The 17,668-nt window shown below is 44.7% G+C and overlaps 1 protein-coding gene across 1 annotated transcript in view; it reads right to left on the bottom strand.

The window, feature by feature from the left end:
- BICRAL (BICRA like chromatin remodeling complex associated protein) overlaps positions 1-17,668 on the bottom strand; it is a 1,536,848-nt gene that overhangs the window by 284,104 nt on the left and 1,235,076 nt on the right. The gene's annotated exons all lie outside the window — the stretch shown is intronic.

The raw sequence follows: 17,668 nt of genomic DNA, 5'->3' as shown, positions 1-17,668 counted from the left end.
CAAGAAAGAGTCCCCAACGGGGTACTTAGCTTTTTAGAAGTCTTCGAAGTAGTATTCGTATGAAATCTCTGGTTCTGACCGACCGGCACTTGCGAACAGCTTCTGCTTGGGCGCCACGGCAAGAAAGACTGAGGAAGATGGCGTCGGCTGATGCCTTTATACCCGAAAAACTGCAGCTATGACGTCGGGTGAAGTGCGACACCAGCCGAAGCCAGACCCAGACTTTGGAATCCGGCCGACCGAAGGGCTGCCTGATGACAGGACTACCCATTTGTAAGGACTGCAGATGCATCCTTGAAGGACATCATTGGATTGTGAAGTGAAAGCATTTTGAATATGGGCACTATCTGGTTTGGGAAAGGAAAGGTCCAGAACTGATCCCCATGCATTCTCTTTCTTTGACACTAATAAGATTCCTAAATAAAAACCTTTTCCCAACTGGGAAAGAGAAATTGTTTCTACTTCTCCCTTAGGCAGCATGTATTGTAGGACAGGAGGGATAAGTGGGGTTTGGTCTTGTGGATGTGGAATAATTACCTGAAACGGAAGAATTTCTTCCCACTGCCATCTGTAACTATTCTGAACCATTCTCAAAATCCATTTGTCTTGAGTAATCTGTTGCAAAAGAGAGAAATGGAGATTCAAACTCCCTGGAATCTCTAGGGTGGGAAGGGGAGAGGCAAGGTCCCCTTTAGTAGTCATTCTGCCTTATCTGACTGTTCTTTATTTGGGGGGGGGGGCATCCTTGTTTCTTTTAAGAACCTCCTTGCCACTGTGTTTTAAATGTCTGCTTACTAGCATTTTGCTGACAATGTTTATCTTGTTTCTTGCCAAAGCTGGACAAGGGAGCATAAAATCCCTTAGAAAATTTGAAGAAGGGCTGAAAAATCTGAGAGATTCCATGCATCAGCTTAACTCCTCTCATCACATTTTTATAACCTCTGTAAGCAGAGGGTCCAAAAACTAAATCTCTATCCAAAAGAAAATGTAACATCTCATTTTTACATCTTCTGGTATGTTCTGATATCGCAGCCTAGCAATTTCCTCAGCATAGTACCAGTGCCAGCTGCCCTGGATGTAGTATTTACAAAGTCATAAAAAATAAAAAATAAGGAGTAATGTGAGAAATTGAAGAAACTAAATCACACAAAGCAGAGTTATCCTCATAGTAGGGAACTGTAGATTAAACATACATTCCTCATACTTTCACAATTAGTCAGAATAAACTTTAACATATGAGCCCTACAATTTAAAAATCCAAAATTTAAAGTTGCAGAAGCATACACTTGTTTCATGGTGGGAGCCAGTACAGGATGAGGAGGAAGACATGTAACTCTTGGTTCCAGCAGTGTTCAGAGCCAAGAGTACCCCCAAATCAATCTGGGTCCTGAGGAATTTCCTCATCATCTGGTCCACATCTGCTTCAGAGTGGCTCCTGGTTGACTGGACCAACCTCAGGGAAGAAATGGTAGATAGAGGTTTTGGTGACCAGTGACTGGTCCTTTCCTGAAGAAATGGAGATCTAAGCCAAGGGAAGACTAACTCTGAGACAAGGGAGCTTTCGATTTGATCACGATTGGCTCAAAGAACAGCATCAAATCCAAAGGTTTACAGGGCTTTGGCACAGGGACTGAAGTAGCAAGAGCATACGCAGACTTGTCAGAAGAGTGCTTTCTTGGGTCCTTAGTCTTTTCTTTAGGACCTATGACTTTATCCCTTTTAGATTTATCTGATAATTTTTTTGGAAGAAGGGGAAGCTCCAGATTCAACAGACAAAATCTTGCACAATTCTCCCACAGGGGCAGGGAGAAGTTCTTTAAGGATAAGCTTGTTCTTTCTCTCCACAAAAGCTTGGATGTCCAAGGCAGTGCAGACAGCACACTGCTCATCTAAGTGAGCAGCCTTCAGGCAGTACACATACATTTAGCATGTGCATCTCTTATTGGTATTTTGTGGCCACAGGCCACCCACTTTTTAACTCCAAATGTTTATCAGCCATAGTGCTAACAATCACAGCAGCAATGACTAAAACACAGTAATCCTAAAGACTAGGAAGTTATTAATATATAAATATCTGTTTATATATCTACACAAACAGTTTTTAAACAAAAATATTAAGCCAAAGGCACAGTAAAAGAAGAAAGTGAAACAACTATTTTAATAACTATGAAAGGGGAGGCAAAGGTATATCTATAGTAAAGAGATTAAAGTACCAAAAGATACTTATCTAAAAAGGATGAAAATGGTGTATCAAGGCAAAAAGTTTTCTCACGATGTAATCCATGTCTGAGCAAATGAGATCCATGTCTGTATCAAAGAAGTGCCTAACGAAATCTGAGGTAATGCTGGGCTTTGCAGAGGGGTTATATTTAAGAGGAGGAGCCTGGGCTTCAGATCCAAAGTCTTCAGTGGCTGAAGATGGATCGGAGGTCAGCTCTGAAGACCCATCTGCTGAGGAACAGATGGAAGAGACAACATCAGATCAAAATGTTTGACAGTACCTGGATTAACCAAATCTAGCTGCAGGGTCAGGTCTGTGATTAGTGCATAAAAATGTGAAAGACTAAGGAACTTTGTGCATTCTAAAGGCTTTCTTAGGTGCGCAGGCTGGCTATGAGGAAACAACAGGGTATGACAAACACATCTGCCAGTGCTGACAACACTGGAGGGATGGGAGGAGGTTCTGGGAATTCCAGTTGTAGCAGTTCATAGTATTTTCTGAGGTAATGAGAAACCTCAGTGTTCTCCCATTGAAAACAGTGGCACATTATGGAAATAGTCTGAGAAAGAGAATCCTTGACAGGGAGATACAGATAACATGATATTGTCTGAGTCTGAATCAGAAATATGAGGAGAAAAAAAAACATCTGTCCCATCACACTCCTCCTCAGAATCAATATCTTGAATATCTTCAGGAAAAAGGAAATCCCTTTTTCTTTTTCCAGAAACCACATGACAAGAAGGGATAACAACCTCTACAAGACTCTGAGCCAGATTTAATAACCTACTCCTGTCCACAAAAAGTGTTTCTTTTTGACAGGAAAGTTAGAACAAACAGGATTATTAATGGCAGTGACAATTCCCTGGGATGGGCACAACATTCTGGCTAAGAAGGGACACCTCCCCTGCCCTTTCTTCCAACAACAGCAAAAGTGTCTCTCTCTTGACCACTGAGGGACCCCAAGAGCTGCAAATTATGTGGCTAACCCCTGGTCCACATTGGCTGTATGGAAGAAAGGCTCAGGAGAAAAAGGTGAGTGGTCTGAGGAAATAGCTTTGGCTACAGCATAGTCACCAACCTGTGACTGAGGCAAATTGCTAGCCTGTTGTGGAAGCAAAGGTTACTTACTTAACTGTTTCTTTTTGTGCCTAGAAGAAAGACTGATCATGGGACAGGTAGTTTGTTGTGGTCAAGATGACAACGGTGCTTCTCTCTCAGTGTAACTAATCAGCACAAACCAGTATAAAGTTACCTTTCCTAATAAACACACAGTGAAAAGTACTCTAATACACTTTACCACCCCCAAAAAGAAATTTAAACAGTTTCTCCACAGAAAAAAAATGCTTTAGAATGTTTAAAAAACTTTTAAACTGTCAAACACAAATGTGCACTCTTGTTTGAAAGTACAGTAAACTAGAGTGCTAGTCAATAAAAAAACACATAATTCTTGCTTAACATGTACTTTCCCCACACAGGGGGTCTGAATGGAGAGATGAAAAGTCAGCAAGCAAAGGAGAGTAGTAGTAGTAGTGCTGAAATTGACTTCATCCTCAAGTCTTGGTTTGTGCCTTCACGGGGTGGACCCTGTTTTTCACAAAATCTCACCAAGGTGACACTGACACATAGACTGTATTTATATAGCATATATCATGGACAGAAGTAGGTCAAAAACTAAAAAGATAGCTAGGTGCCCAGAATAAAAAAAAAAGTGCCCAATCCTGGTAGGCGCACTGGTGCCAGGACTGGAAAAAATGATGGTGTAGAATCATTAAAATACGAAAACATTCCTACAATGAGGCCAGGCCAGGCCAAGCCCAGGGGAGGATGACCCCCTGTTGTAGAAGGAAGTAGCAGTCCACAGAAATCACAAAAATTGATAGGCCAAAGAAGATCCATAAAGACGATAGAGTGGACTATTGAGGATAAGAAAGAAATTATGTATTTTTACAATTATGCAAAAAGCCCAGAATTTCCAGACACAAGATATATAAAAAGATTAAGAGATAGGTTAGAGGAAAGAAAAATACTTCGGCAATAAAAATTGTCAGGAGCTTCAAATAAAAATTTGTGGTCATTAATACAACAGATTTTTGAAAAACAGTATATAGATCAAGAAACTTTGATCTGTTTGGAAAAAGAAAAATCCGAAGAAATACAAAAATGTAAACAATAAAACCTAGATAAATAAAAAAGTAAATGATGGCACTTAGGAGCAACCCAGCATATAAAGCAGTCTTCGACATCAATATAGTCCCAATAGGAAGGCAGAAGTCTATACTGTTAGAACATCCAAGAAATAATCCATCATAGATAATTAGTAAAGTAGAAGTTAAAAAATAGAAGTTGAAGTTATGGAATGCCTGCAGAGTTAATGATATGATGTAGAATGTCTAAAGTACAGTTGTGTACACTTATTATAAATGTAGATGTTTGAGTGTATTCACTGTTGCAGTCATCACACTTGGGTTATCCTGCCAGGGGTGGCCCTCAGTCGGCCGGAATACCAGAGGCTTAGTATTTCTGCGTAGGTTGCTGTCACTCCAGGACTGACGTCAGGTCGTCAGTGGTATAATACCAGGCAGCCGAAGCCATCACATCAGTTTTTCTTGCCCCAACTGTCAGGAGCCTCCAAATAGGGAGCTAGGTTATGGTGGAAGAACACCACCAGTAGAAAGTAAATACAAAACATTCTCTGTAAAGAGAGAGAGAGAGACAAGGGGGATGGAGTGTGGGAAACCAGGACTGCAACAGTGAATACACTTGAAGTGTACACAACTGTACTATGTTCTTCGTGTTTCACTGTTGCAGTCATCACACTTGGGTTGATTCCCAAAGCTGAAGAAAAAGGGTAGAGGCACTCAAGACGACTAGAGGCTGGCTAGGATGCCCTGCAAGACTGCGGTGGCAAAGCCTGCCCTGGATTTGGAGAAGATAGGCAGGTGGTAATGCTTGGTGAAGGTATGAACAGAAGTCCATGTTGCAGCCTCCAGGATGTCCCTAGTGGAGACCCCTCTGACAAAAGCTGCAGAGGTGGAGGTTGCCCTGGTGGAATGCATCCTGACCCCCTTTGGAGGCAGTTTCCCATGCTGTTTGTAGCAGAAATGGATGCCGTGTGCTATCCATTTAGAGACTGTTTGTTTGGATATGGCCTTGCCCTCTGCCCCTGCTGCAAAGCTGACTAGCAATTGGTCAGTTTCTCTAAAAGATTTGGTCCTATCCAGATAGAAGCTGAGCTGTCTATGCACATCTAGAGAGTCCAAAATCATTTCCCCTTGTTTTGTGGGTTAGGGAAAAAGGTGGGCAAATGAATGGATTGGTTGAGAGCCACACTGGATACCACTTTAGGCATGAAGGATGGGTTAGTCCTGAGGGAGACCCTGTCAGCATGGAAAATTATGAAAGGCTCTACAGCCATGAGTGCTTGCAACTCTGAAACTCTTCTAGCTGAAGTGATGGCCAGAAGCAAAGCTGTTTTCCAAGAGAGAAATTTGAACTCTGCTGAAGCTGCAGGCTCAAAGGGGGGTAGGGTGAGCTTTTCCAACACAAAGTTAATGTCCCAAGCTTGGGTAGGAGCTCTTCTGGGTGGCCTTAAGTTGTTAGCCCCTCTTAGGAACTATTTGATGAGAGGGTGTGAGAAGAGAGGTGGTGCTGTGCTGTAATGAGCAGAGATGGCAGAGGCATGAATTTTAACAGAAGAGAAGGATAGACCCCTGTGTAGTAGGTCTGCTAGGTAATCCAGTATGAGAGGTAGGGAGGGCTGTGCTGTTTCGGCTCCCTTAGCCTGAATCCAGGTGCAAAACCTTTTCCACTTGTCCGCATAGGATTTTCTAGTGCTGGGGCGTCTGGCCTCATGTATAACATCCAGGACTTGTTTGCTTAGGCTGGCAGCTGGAGGACAGGTCAGGGAATAAGCCAGGCTGCCAGGTTCATGGTCTGCAATTGTGAATGTATGAATTCTCCATTCTTCTGGGTCAGGAGTTTTGTGATCTGAGGCAGGTGCCATGGTGGCAGGGGTGACAGGCTGCACAGCAGTGGGTACCAGTGCTGGCATGGCCAGTCTGGGGCAATCAAGATTGCCCTTGGTTCTTCCTCCCTTATTGTGAGCATTACCCTTGCATGAGCTGTAGAGGGGGAAATGCATAGATCGAGAGGTTTACCCATTGGAAGGATACAGCATCCACTTTCCAGGCCTTGCTGTGAGGTTCCCTGGTGCAGAATTTGCTGAGCTGATGATTGGAGTGAGAGGCAAAGAGGTCCACCTTCAGGATGCCCCATTTCTGGGTTACAAAGTTGAAGGTTCTGTGGTCTAGCAGGTTTCTGCTCAAGTTGTCTGCCAGAGAGTTTAGGGAGCCTGGCAGAAATGGTGCTAGCAGGTGTATTTGCATGGCTGAGGCCATGTGCCAAAAGATCATGGTGAGCCTGCAGAGAGGATAAGAGTGAGTCCCTTCCTGCTTGTTGATATACCACATCACTGTGGTGTTGTCTGTTCTCATCACTAGAGGCCTCGGGGATAGTAAGGGGTCTGAAAGCTGTCAGGGCGTGCTGAACAGCTAGCATTTCTTTTTGGTTGATGTGCAGATGTATTTGATTTGGGCTCCAATGGCCTTGAATGCACCTGCCGTCCAGGTGTGCACTCCAGGCATAGTCTGATGTGTCTGTGGTGAAGGTCTGGGCAGTATGGGGTTGTGAGAAGAGAAGTCCCTTGTTGTGGTTGCATGCTGCTGCCCACCAAAGAAAATCTTTCCTTAGACAGGGTATCATAGGTATGATAGTTTCCAGGTCTTGAGAGTGTTGACACCAAAGGCTTTTTAGGTACCACTGTAGTTACCTCATATGCAGTCTGGCATATGGAATGAGTAGAATGCGGGAGGCCATGAACCCTAGAGCTTGCAGGATTTTCCTTGGGGATAACTGGGTTCTGGTGACTAGTTGAGAAAAGTAGCCTGTCAGGTAGGCTTGTTTTCTGGAGTAAGGAATGCCATCTGGGATGCTGTGTCCAGGCTTGCTCCCAGGAATATAATTTTTTGTGTGGGGACTAGTTTTGATTTCTTTTCATTGACAGTATACCCCAGGGAGGTCAGTAGGTACTTTACAAAGGTCAGGTGCTGCAACAGCTTATCCTGACTGTCTGTCTGAATCAGGCAATCGTCTAAGTAGGGGTAAATTTGAAAATTTCTTTGTCTGCAAAAAGCAATGGCTGGAGCGAGGCATTTTGAGAAAACTCTGGGAGCAGTGGTTAAGCCAAAGGGAAGTGCAGAGAACTGAAAGTGCATAGATCCTGCCCTGAAACATAGATATTTCCTGCAAGATTCCCTGATTGGGATGTGTAGGTAGGCCTCTTTTAGATCTAGGGTGGCTAACCAAGCATCCTTGGAAAGCATAGGAAGAAGCTGCTGGAGGGTGAGCATTTTGAATTTTGGTATCAACAGAAAGGTGTTTAGAATGGATAGATCGAGGACTGGGCGCCAGGTGCCCTCTTTTCTGGGTACCAGGAAGAGTCTGGAATAGCAACCTTGTCCTATCTGGTCTGCAGGAACATGCTGTATTGCCCTCATTGAGAGCAGGGAATGGACATGCTTTTTGGCCTCTGCCCACTGGTTTGGAGGAAGATCTGGGAACCCTTTTGGGGTTGCCAGAGTGTGGAAATAAAATTTGTATCCCTGGGAAACTATCTTGAGGACCCATCGGTCGTTGGTAATAGAGACCCAGTTGTTTGCATGGAAGGAGGGTTTTCCTCCTAGGGGCACAAGCAGGTGGGCAGAGGTAAGTGTTGGAGGTGTAAAGTCATTGTGAGTTCTTACCATAAGGGGGTGGCTTAGCACTCCCTGTTTTTGAAGAGGAGGAAAGTACAGTTTTGTACCTACCATAAATGTAGATGTTCGAGTGCTAATACAGCTGCAGTCATAACAGATGGGTTCTCCTGCCGTCAGGCGGGTCCTCGGTCGGCCGAATTCCAAAGTCTAGGTCCGGCGTCGGTTGTCGTCGCTTCTTCCCTGACGTCAGAGCGCCAGGGGTATAAAAGAACCAGCCGAAGCCATTTTCTTCAGTTTTTCTTGCCCCAGATGTCAGGTGCCCCCAGAAGGAAGGCAATACATAAATTTGTGTAATAAAGCAATGCAACATAATCAAAAAACAGTAGTTGCAAGCAAATACACCATAAAAGAATACCCCAAGAGGGGAAGGAGGGAGGGAAACCTGAACTGCAGCTGTATTAGCACTCGAACATCTACATTTATGGTAGGTACAAAACTGTACTATGTTCATCGTGCATACAGCTGCAGTCATAACAGATGGGTAGAATCCCAAAGCTAAGAAAGGGGTGGTAGGCACTAGGTGGAACTAGGAGGAGCCAGAATGCCCTGCAAGACTGCTGTGGCAAAGCCTGCTCTAGTTTTGGAGTATAATGGTAGGTGGTAGTGCTTGGAAAAGGTATGCACAGAAAGTACAGTTTTGTACCTACCATAAATGTAGATGTCCGAACTGGATAGCATCTGCAGTCATAACAACTGGGTTGTCCTGTCGTCAGGCAGCCCTTCGGTCGGCCGGATTCCAAAGTCCGGGTCCGGCTTCGGCTGATGTCGCACTTCACCCGACGTCATCTCTGCTGGTCTTCGGGTATAAAGGCATCAGCCGACGCCATTTTCCTCAGTGTTTCTTGCCCCAGATGCCAGTTGCCCTCTTGGAAGGCTAAATTTTGGGTAAATGCCAATGTTTCCAAAAAGATAGAAGGCAAACACAAAAAATAAGCATGTATGTACATATATACAAACAAATACACCATAAGAGACTCCCCCCCACCAGCTAGCTATTAGAGGGTAAATACCTAGGAGTACCACAGAGGGGACGGAGGGAGGGTAATCCTGACTGCAGATGCTATCCAGTTCGGACATCTACATTTATGGTAGGTACAAAACTGTACTATGTCCTTCATGGATGCATCTGCAGTCATAACAACTGGGTAGAATACCATAGCCAACTAGGGCAGGAGGAAGAATAGATTATGGTGTGTTTAGGATCCCTTGCAGTACAGCAGTGGCAAACCCTGCTCGGGATCTGGAATACAGAGGTAAATTATAATGCTTGGCAAATGTATGCACGGAGGTCCAAGTAGCCGCCTCAATAATGTCCTTGGTTGCCACTCCTCGTAAGAAGGCTGTGGTAGTGGCTGTTGCCCTTGTAGAATGAGGCCTTATGTTCTGTGGAATTGGTTTTCCATGGAAGGAGTAACAGAAATGTATGCAATTTCCTATCCATTTGGAGATTGTCTGTTTGGAAATAGCTTTTCCTTCCTTTCCTGTTGCATAGGCTACAAAAAGCTGGTCAGTTTTTCTGTTACTTTTTGTTCTGTCCAGGTAGTAGCGTAGCTGTCTATGTACATCCAAGGTATGCAGCATTCTTTCCCCTCTGTTTTGTGGGTTGGGGAAGAAGGTAGGTAGGTGGATTGCCTGGTTTAAAGACACTCTGGATACCACCTTAGGCATAAATGTAGGATTAGTCCTCATGGACACTCTATCTTGGTGGAAGATTAGGAAGGGTTGTACTGCCATTAGGGCCTGAAGTTCAGAAACCCTTCTTGCTGAGGTTATTGCCAGTAGGAAAGCAGTTTTCCACGATAGATGCTGTAGGTCTGCTGTTGCTGCTGGTTCAAAAGGTGCGAGTGTCAACTTTTCTAGCACAAAGTTCAAATCCCAAGCTGGCAATGGTGGTTTCCTAGGAGGTTTTACATTCTTGATCCCTCTGAGGAACTGCCTGAGTAAAGGATGTGAAAAGACAGGAGGATCAAAGCTGTATTCTGCTGAAATAGCTGATGCATGTATCTTGATGGAGGAATAGGACAGGCCTGTATGTAGAAGCTCTGCCAAATACTCCAGAATGTTAGCAATATCTATATTCGACACATCTTTTCCTCTTTCAGCACTCCAAATGACAAACCTTTTCCATTTTCCTACATAGTTCCTTCTTGTTGAAGGTCTGCAGGCTTCAAGGATAATGTCTTTAACCCTTTGGGAAAGTTCTGGATTAGTTGTTGCTATGTGATGTTCCATGCAGTCAGTTGCAACGTTTTTAGGTTTGGATGCATGATGCTGTAGTTGTTCTGAGTTAACATCAAAGGCATCAGGGGTATTGACCACATTTTGTCCCGAGACATGCTCCTCAGCATTGGGTACCAGTGTTGTCTTGGCCAGTTTGGAGCTATCAGGGTTATCCTTGGACGTTCCTCCTTGATTTTTAGTAATACCTTGTGTATCAAGGGAAGAGGTGGGAATGCATATGCTGTCAGACCTTTCCAGCTGAAGGAGAGCGAATCCACTTTCCATGCAAGTGGGTGGAATGTCCTTGTGCAGAATTTTTTGAGCTGGTGATTGAGAGGGGAAGCGAATAGATCTATCTGTGGCATTCCCCATTTCTTTGAGATGGTTTTGAAGATGTCCGGGTGTAGCATCCATTCGTGAGCATCCGAGGTGGTTCTGCTTAACATGTCTGCTAGAGTATTCTCCTTTCCCGGTACAAATATTGCCTGTAACTGGATGTTGTAGCTGAGTACCAGGTTCCACAGGTCCAAAGTCATTCTGCATAGGGGGTATGAATGAGTGCCTCACTGTTTGTTGATGTACCACATGACTGTGGTGTTGTCTGTCCTTATCATCAAATGGCCTTCTTTGAGAAATGGTCTGAATTTTTGGATTGCCAGTTTTACTGCCAGCATTTCTTTTAGGTTGATGTGCAGGTGAAGCTGGTCCTGCGTCCACAATCCTTGTACGCATTTGTCCAGCATGTGAGCCCCCCATCCTAGGTCTGAGGCGTCTGTTGTGATGGTTTGGCTTGCTTGATAGTTGTGAAAGGGTAGGCCTGGGTTTGTCTGGCATGCTTGAGCCCACCATAGGAACTCCTGTTTTAGGTATGGGATTAGTGGAATTTCTGCTTCTAGGCTGTGCCTGTGTTGGGACCATAAATTCTTTAGGTACCACTGTAGTTTTCTCATATGTAGTCTGGCATGTGGAACCAAGATTATGCATGATGCCATGAAGCCCAAGGCCTGCAGAACTTTTCTTGCTGTTAGCTTGTTCTGTCTTGTTAGTGCCAAGAAGTAAAGAGGAGTTCTTTTGTTTTTCTGCAGTTAGGAATGCCATTTGTTTTACTGTGTCCAATTCGCCCAAGAATGTCCTTGTTTGGGATGGTATCAGCCTTGACTTTTGTAAATTGACTGTGTATCCCAGTGCTTGTAGCAAGTAAATGACCCTTTGTAAATCTGTTGTCAGCTTGCTTTTGTTGTCCCCTTGTAGCAGGCAGTCGTCCAGGTATGGATAAATTTGGATTCCCTGTAGTCTGCAGTGGCGATTACTGATGCCAGGCATTTTGTGAATACTCTGGGCGCAGTAGATAAGCCAAAGGGCAATGCTGAGAATTGATAGTGCTCTGATCCTGCAAGAAATCTGAGGTATCTTCTGCAAATTGGTCGAATGGGGACGTGCAGGTATGCCTCCTTGAGATCTAGAGTTACCAGCCAACACTCCTTGCCCAGCATGGGAAGAAGTTGCTGTAGGGTCAGCATTTTGAATTTTGGGACAATGATGTATGTATTTAAGGTGGACAGGTCGAGAATAGGTCTCCAACTTTTTTCCTTTCTTGGAACTAGGAACAGTCTGGAGTAGAATCCTTTGCCTTGGTCTGTTATTGGTACTCTTTCCACAGCTCTCATCTTTGTTAATTGCATTATCTGTTGTAGAGCTTCTGTTTTTTGATTTGGAGGCAGGTTTGGCATTCCTCTTTTGACTGGTAAAGTGTGGAAGTGGAACCGGTAACCTTGGTCTATGGTTTGCAAAATCCACTTGTCTTTTATGATGTAGTGCCAGTTCTTCGAAAATAAGGTTAATTTTCCGCCTAATGGTGCTGCTATTTGTTCCCTGGTAGGCGGAGTTAGAATCAAGTCACTGTGATTGTGCTGTTGTAGTGGTAGTGGCTGTGTGTGTGCCTCTGTTGTTACCTTGCCACTGTCGTCCTCTGTAGGCACCCCCTCTGGATTGGTTTCTGCCTCTGGAACGTCTATTCCTGCCCCTTTGGGATCTTGTGGAGTCAGGAAAGGACCAATTTTTGGCAGGCCAGTTCCTGCTAAACCTTGGGGGCTGAACCTGCAAGAAATCTTTAACCGTTTGTACAGATTTTGCCTTTTCTTCCATTTTCTTCATTACCTGCTGGGCAGGTGTACCAAACAAACTGGCCTTATCCATAGGAGCATCTAATAACTTAGCTTTAACATGATCCGTTAAGACCTGTTCCTTCAGCCATGCATGTCTTCGTATCACTGTGCCAGTCATGGCTGATCTAAATGAAGCCTCCAGTGCATCATAGCCACATTTTAAGGAATGGTTACTAACCTGTTGTATGTTATTTACCATTTCTAATACATATTTCTTATCTATAGAGTCATCAGAGGATAGCTTTTTAGATAACTGATCAAGCATAAACTCTTGGTATTGTATCATGTGAAACTGACAGTTTAAAGCTCTAGCTGAGAGAGTAGCTGAGGTGTAAACTTTTTTGCCCCATCTGTCTAAAGACCTGGCTTCCCTTTCAGAAGGAATAGGGTTTTTTGCTGTGGTCGAGGCTACTGCCTTAGGCCCCTGGGATATAGTTTCGGGGTCTGCAAGTGGGGCCTTGTAGAAGTGATGATGGGTGTCTGGTACCCTGTAAAATCTATCTGGTTTGGCAGGGGCTGGAGGTAAGGAATCTGGAGCAGTGCAGACATCATTAAAAGCATCGTCCACAACAGAGAGGACAGGAGGTATAGCTAAGGGCCTGTGTTGTGGAAGGTGCAGAAAAGTCCTAAGTCTTTTTCTGGAATCTGAGAAATCCTGTTCCTGCCATTGGAATTGTTCTCGCATGGCATGTAAGGTTTCCCCAAAGGAGAATTCTTCTGGTGGAGAAGCAGCTGGAATGGATTCTTCAGCATCTGAGTCTTCATAATTGGAGAAAGGAGCCTCTGGCTGGTCTGTAATATCTGAGTCATCCATGAGAATCATCAGAGGACACAGCCTCGCGGGGCTCTGCTCTAGGTCTCTTTTCTGGGGGCTGAGACGCCCTGTCTGGGTGAGATTGAGATCCCCTAATTAAGGATATTAAATCTTCTGCCAGAGTAAGCATTTGTGAACTAGAAGTGGGCCTGGTTGGGGGGGGTTTAACAGGCACTGATTTAGTAGATTTGGCTGCTTTAGCCCTGGCAAAGGCCTTAATAGACATGGCTGCAGGAGGCCTAGCAGCACCACGTGCTGGGGTAGAGACATCCAAAGGGATGGTGTCTGATAAGTCACTAGTAACCACTGTTGTAGGTAAAATTTCTGTGGCCGATTCAAGTAAGGTAGCAGGAACCTCAGTAGTAGTCATTGATTCAGCTGTACTTTGATCAGTTTTCTCGGTTTCGTCCGAAACAGAGACACTCGCGGCTTGCTTAACCGTGGTTTCGGCCGAAACCGCGGACCGTGAGTGTCGGTCTTTTTCTTTGCGTTTTTTAACAATTTGGGTAGTCGGAGGATCCGACGGCATAATGTATGCAAAATCTGAGCCGAAAAACTGTTCAGCAAACTCCGACCGACGCCTAAGCGTACGTCGGTTGAATGAAGCACAGGCCGAACAGGCTGCTACGTCGTGGTCTGGGCCTAAACAAGGCAAACAGTAAGAGTGGAAATCTTTATGAGGTATTTGTTTCCCACAAGTTAAACAGTTATTGACTTTTTCTGACATCGGCTGAGGCAAGAAAGAGTCCCCAACGGGGTACTTAGCTTTTAGAAGTCTTCGAAGTAGTATTCGGTAGTAGTAATCTCTGGATCTGACCGACCGGCACTTGCGAACAGCTTCTGCTTCGGGTGCCACGCGGCAAGAAAGACTGAGGAAAATGGCGTCGGCTGATGCCTTTATACCCGAAGACCAGCAGAGATGACGTCGGGTGAAGTGCGACATCAGCCGAAGCCGGACCCGGACTTTGGAATCCGGCCGACCGAAGGGCTGCCTGACGACAGGACAACCCAGTTGTTATGACTGCAGATGCATCCATGAAGGACATCTCCAAGTGGCTGCTTCCAATATATCCTTGGTAGGAACTCCTCTGAGGAAAGCTGCAGAGGTAGCTGTGGCCCTTGTGGAGTGAGATCTTATGCCTGCAGGTACAGTCTTACCATGAAAAGAGTAACAAAAGCATATGCAGTGGGCTATCCATTTTGAGATTGTCTGTTTGGAAATTGGTTTCCCTTGAGCTCCTACAGCATAGGACACAAAGAGCTGTTCTGATTTTCTGAAAGGCTTTGTTCTGTCCAAATAACAACGCAGCTGTCTGTGGATGTCCAAGGAATGTAGTAGTCTCTCCCCTTTGTTTTGAGGATTAGGTAAAAGGTAGGTAAGTGTATAGCCTGATTCAAAGCTACCTTGGATACCACCTTTGGCATAAAGGACGGGTTGGTTCGTAAGGAAACTCTGTCCTGATGGAAGATGATAAAAGGCTGCACAGCCATGAGGGCTTTTAGTTCCGATACACTACGAGCTGAGGTGATAGACCAAAATGGAAGCTGTTTTCCAGGACAAATATTGCAAATCTGTTGAGGCAGCTGGCTCAAAAGGAGGCAGGGTCAGCTTTTCTAGTATGAAATTGAGATCCCAAGCAGGTATTGGTTGTTTCCTTGGGGGTTTTATATTCTTTGCCCCTCTGAGGAACTGTCTTAAGAGGGGGTGAGAGAATAAAGGTGGATCAGTGTTGTATTCTGCAGAAATGGCTGAGGCATGGATTTTGATGGAGGAGAATGAAAGCCCACTGCTTAGCAGCTCAGCTAGATACTGTAATATTTGAGGTAAATTCAGTTTTCCAGGATCCTGGCCCTTTTTCTCATTCCAGGCACAAAACCGTTTCCATTTTGCGGAGTAAGCTTTTCTGGTAGACGGCCTTCTGGCCCCCAAAATGACATCCTGCATCTCCTTGGAGAGTAGGGTCTGTTGTGATGTTAAGGAATCTTCCATGCGGCCAGATTGAGTGTTTTCAGCTGACTGTGAAGAGTTTTGAAGCTGTGCTGAGTCAGAAGAAGAGGCATTCGAGGTAGGGTCCATGGAGGGGAATGCGTCAGGCTCCTCAGGAGTGGGTACCAGTGCTGTCTTGGCCAGTCCGGAGCAATGAGAATCATCTTTGGTCTGTCTGCTCTGGTTTTTAGTAGAACTTTGGGCAGTAGAGGAAGAGGTGGAAAGGCATAAACTGTCATTGTTGTCCAACTGAAAGAGAGCGTCCACTCTCCAGGCCTGTGGATGGAAAGTCCTTGAGCAGAATTTTGTCAATTGGTGATTTTTGTGGGAGGCAAAGAGATCTATGTCTGGCCTTCCCCATGCTTGAATTATCTCTGTAAAAACTTGAGGATGCAACTTCCATTCGTGTGGATCTATCATATTCCTGCTTAGGTTGTCTGCCAGCGTGTTTTCCTTGCCTGGCAAGTACTGTGCTTGAAGTTCGATTTGTAATTCCAGGGCCATGTCCCAAAGTGACATGGCCAGCCTGCACAGGGGGTATGAATGGGTTCCTCCCTGTTTGTTTATGTACCACATTACTGTGGTGTTGTCTGTCCTTATCAATAGTTGACCTGGATGCAGAAGGTCTTTGAAAGCTGTAATAGCATTTGTTACTGCTAGCATTTCCTTTTGATTGATGTGAACGTGCTTTTCTTTTTGGGACCATCTGCCCTGAATACACCGATCTGCCATGTGCGCCCCCCAGGCGTAGTCCGAGGTGTCTGTTGTGATGACTTGATTTGCTTGAGGCTTGCTGAATGGGAGACCTGTGTTTGTTTGGCATGCTTGAGCCCACCACAGAAATTCCTTTTGAAGACATGGAATTAGTGGTATTATTGTTTCCAAACTGTGGCTGTGTTGAGACCATAGGTTTTTCAGGTACCATTGAAGTTTCCTCATATGCAGCTTTGCAGATGGGATTAGAAGGATGCAAGATGCCATGAATCCCAGAGCCTGCAGGATTTTCCTTGCAGTCAGCCTGGTGAAATTTGCTAGTGTTTTGAAGTATTGAGTTAGTTGCCCCTGCTTCTCTGGCGTGAGGTAGGCCATCTTGGTGTTTGTGTCCAAGTTGGCACCCAGGAAAATTATTTTCTGAGAGGGTATTAGCCTTGATTTCATTTTGTTGACTGTGTATCCCAGAGAATTCAACAACCTTATTACAAAAGCCAGATGTTTCAGAAGTATGTGCTTGCTGTCCGCTTGGATCAGGCAGTCGTCCAAATATGGGTATATTTGTATCCCTTGAAGTCTGCAGTAGGCAATTACTGATGCCAGGCATTTCGTGAATACTCTGGGCGCAGTAGATAAGCCAAAGGGCAATGCAGAGAACAGATAATGGGTTGAACCTGCAAGAAATCTGAGGTATCTTCTGCAATTTTGTCTGATTGGGACATGCAGGTATGCCTCCTTGAGGTCCAATGTTACCAGCCAGGACTCCTTGCCCAGCATGGGAAGAAGCTGCTGTAATGTGAGCATCTTGAATTTTGGTACGAGTAAAAATGTGTTTAGGATGGATAGGTCCAATATAGGTCTCCAATCTTTTCCCTTCCTTGGTACCAGGAATAGTCTGGAATAAAAACCTTGACCTTGTTCGTGAGTAGGTACCTCTTGAATAGCTTTCATGTCCATGAGATCTGAAATTTGTCTTTGTGCCTCTGCCCTTTGGTTGTGTGGCAGGTTTGGCATGCCTCTCATTTTTGGAAGGGTGTGAAAATGGAATCTGTAGCCTCTGTCTATAATGTCCAGGATCCATTTGTCTTTTGTGACAATATGCCAATTTTTTGAAAATAATGCCAGTTTTCCTCCTAAGGGTGCTGCCATTTGAGCCTTGCTTGGCATGCAAAGGGGAAAGTCATTGGACTTGCTTTCTGACTGGCTGTGAACTATCCTCACCACCTCTTTGTGTAGGAGCTTGCCATTGTCTGCCCCTATAGGATACTTGAGATTGCCCGCTGCCCCTCGGGCGCCTGTATCTACCTCTTTGGGGTCTGTCCGTGGCTGGAAAGGACCAATTTTTGGAAGGCCAATTTCTACTGAAACGTGGAGGATGTACCTGTAGAAAATCTTTCACTGTTTGCATTGATTTAGCTTTTTCCTCCATTTTCTTTAATACCTCCTCAGCTTTATCACCAAATAATACATCCTTTTGAAGAGGGGCATCTAGTAATTTAGCTTTGACATGATCTGGTAAGGTTTGCTCCTTGAGCCAGACATGTCTACGTATGACTGATCCTGTAACAGCAGCTCTACATGAGGCCTCTAGAGCATCAAAACCACATTGCAAGGTATGTTTACCCACTTGTTCTGCACTATGTATCAAATCCTGCAACTCCTTCAAGTCTGGTTGTTCAGGTTGTGACATTTTGCTTCTCAACTGTGATAACAGAAACTGTTGGTTCTTTAGCATAT

This window comes from Protopterus annectens, chromosome 1.part0 (genome assembly GCF_019279795.1).
Source record: "Protopterus annectens isolate FY-2018-M chromosome 1.part0, PAN1.0, whole genome shotgun sequence".
In the NCBI taxonomy this organism is placed as follows: domain Eukaryota; kingdom Metazoa; phylum Chordata; order Ceratodontiformes; family Protopteridae; genus Protopterus; species Protopterus annectens.
Note: the sequence above shows the minus strand (reverse complement) of the source record. Positions and strands in the feature narration are given on the sequence as shown.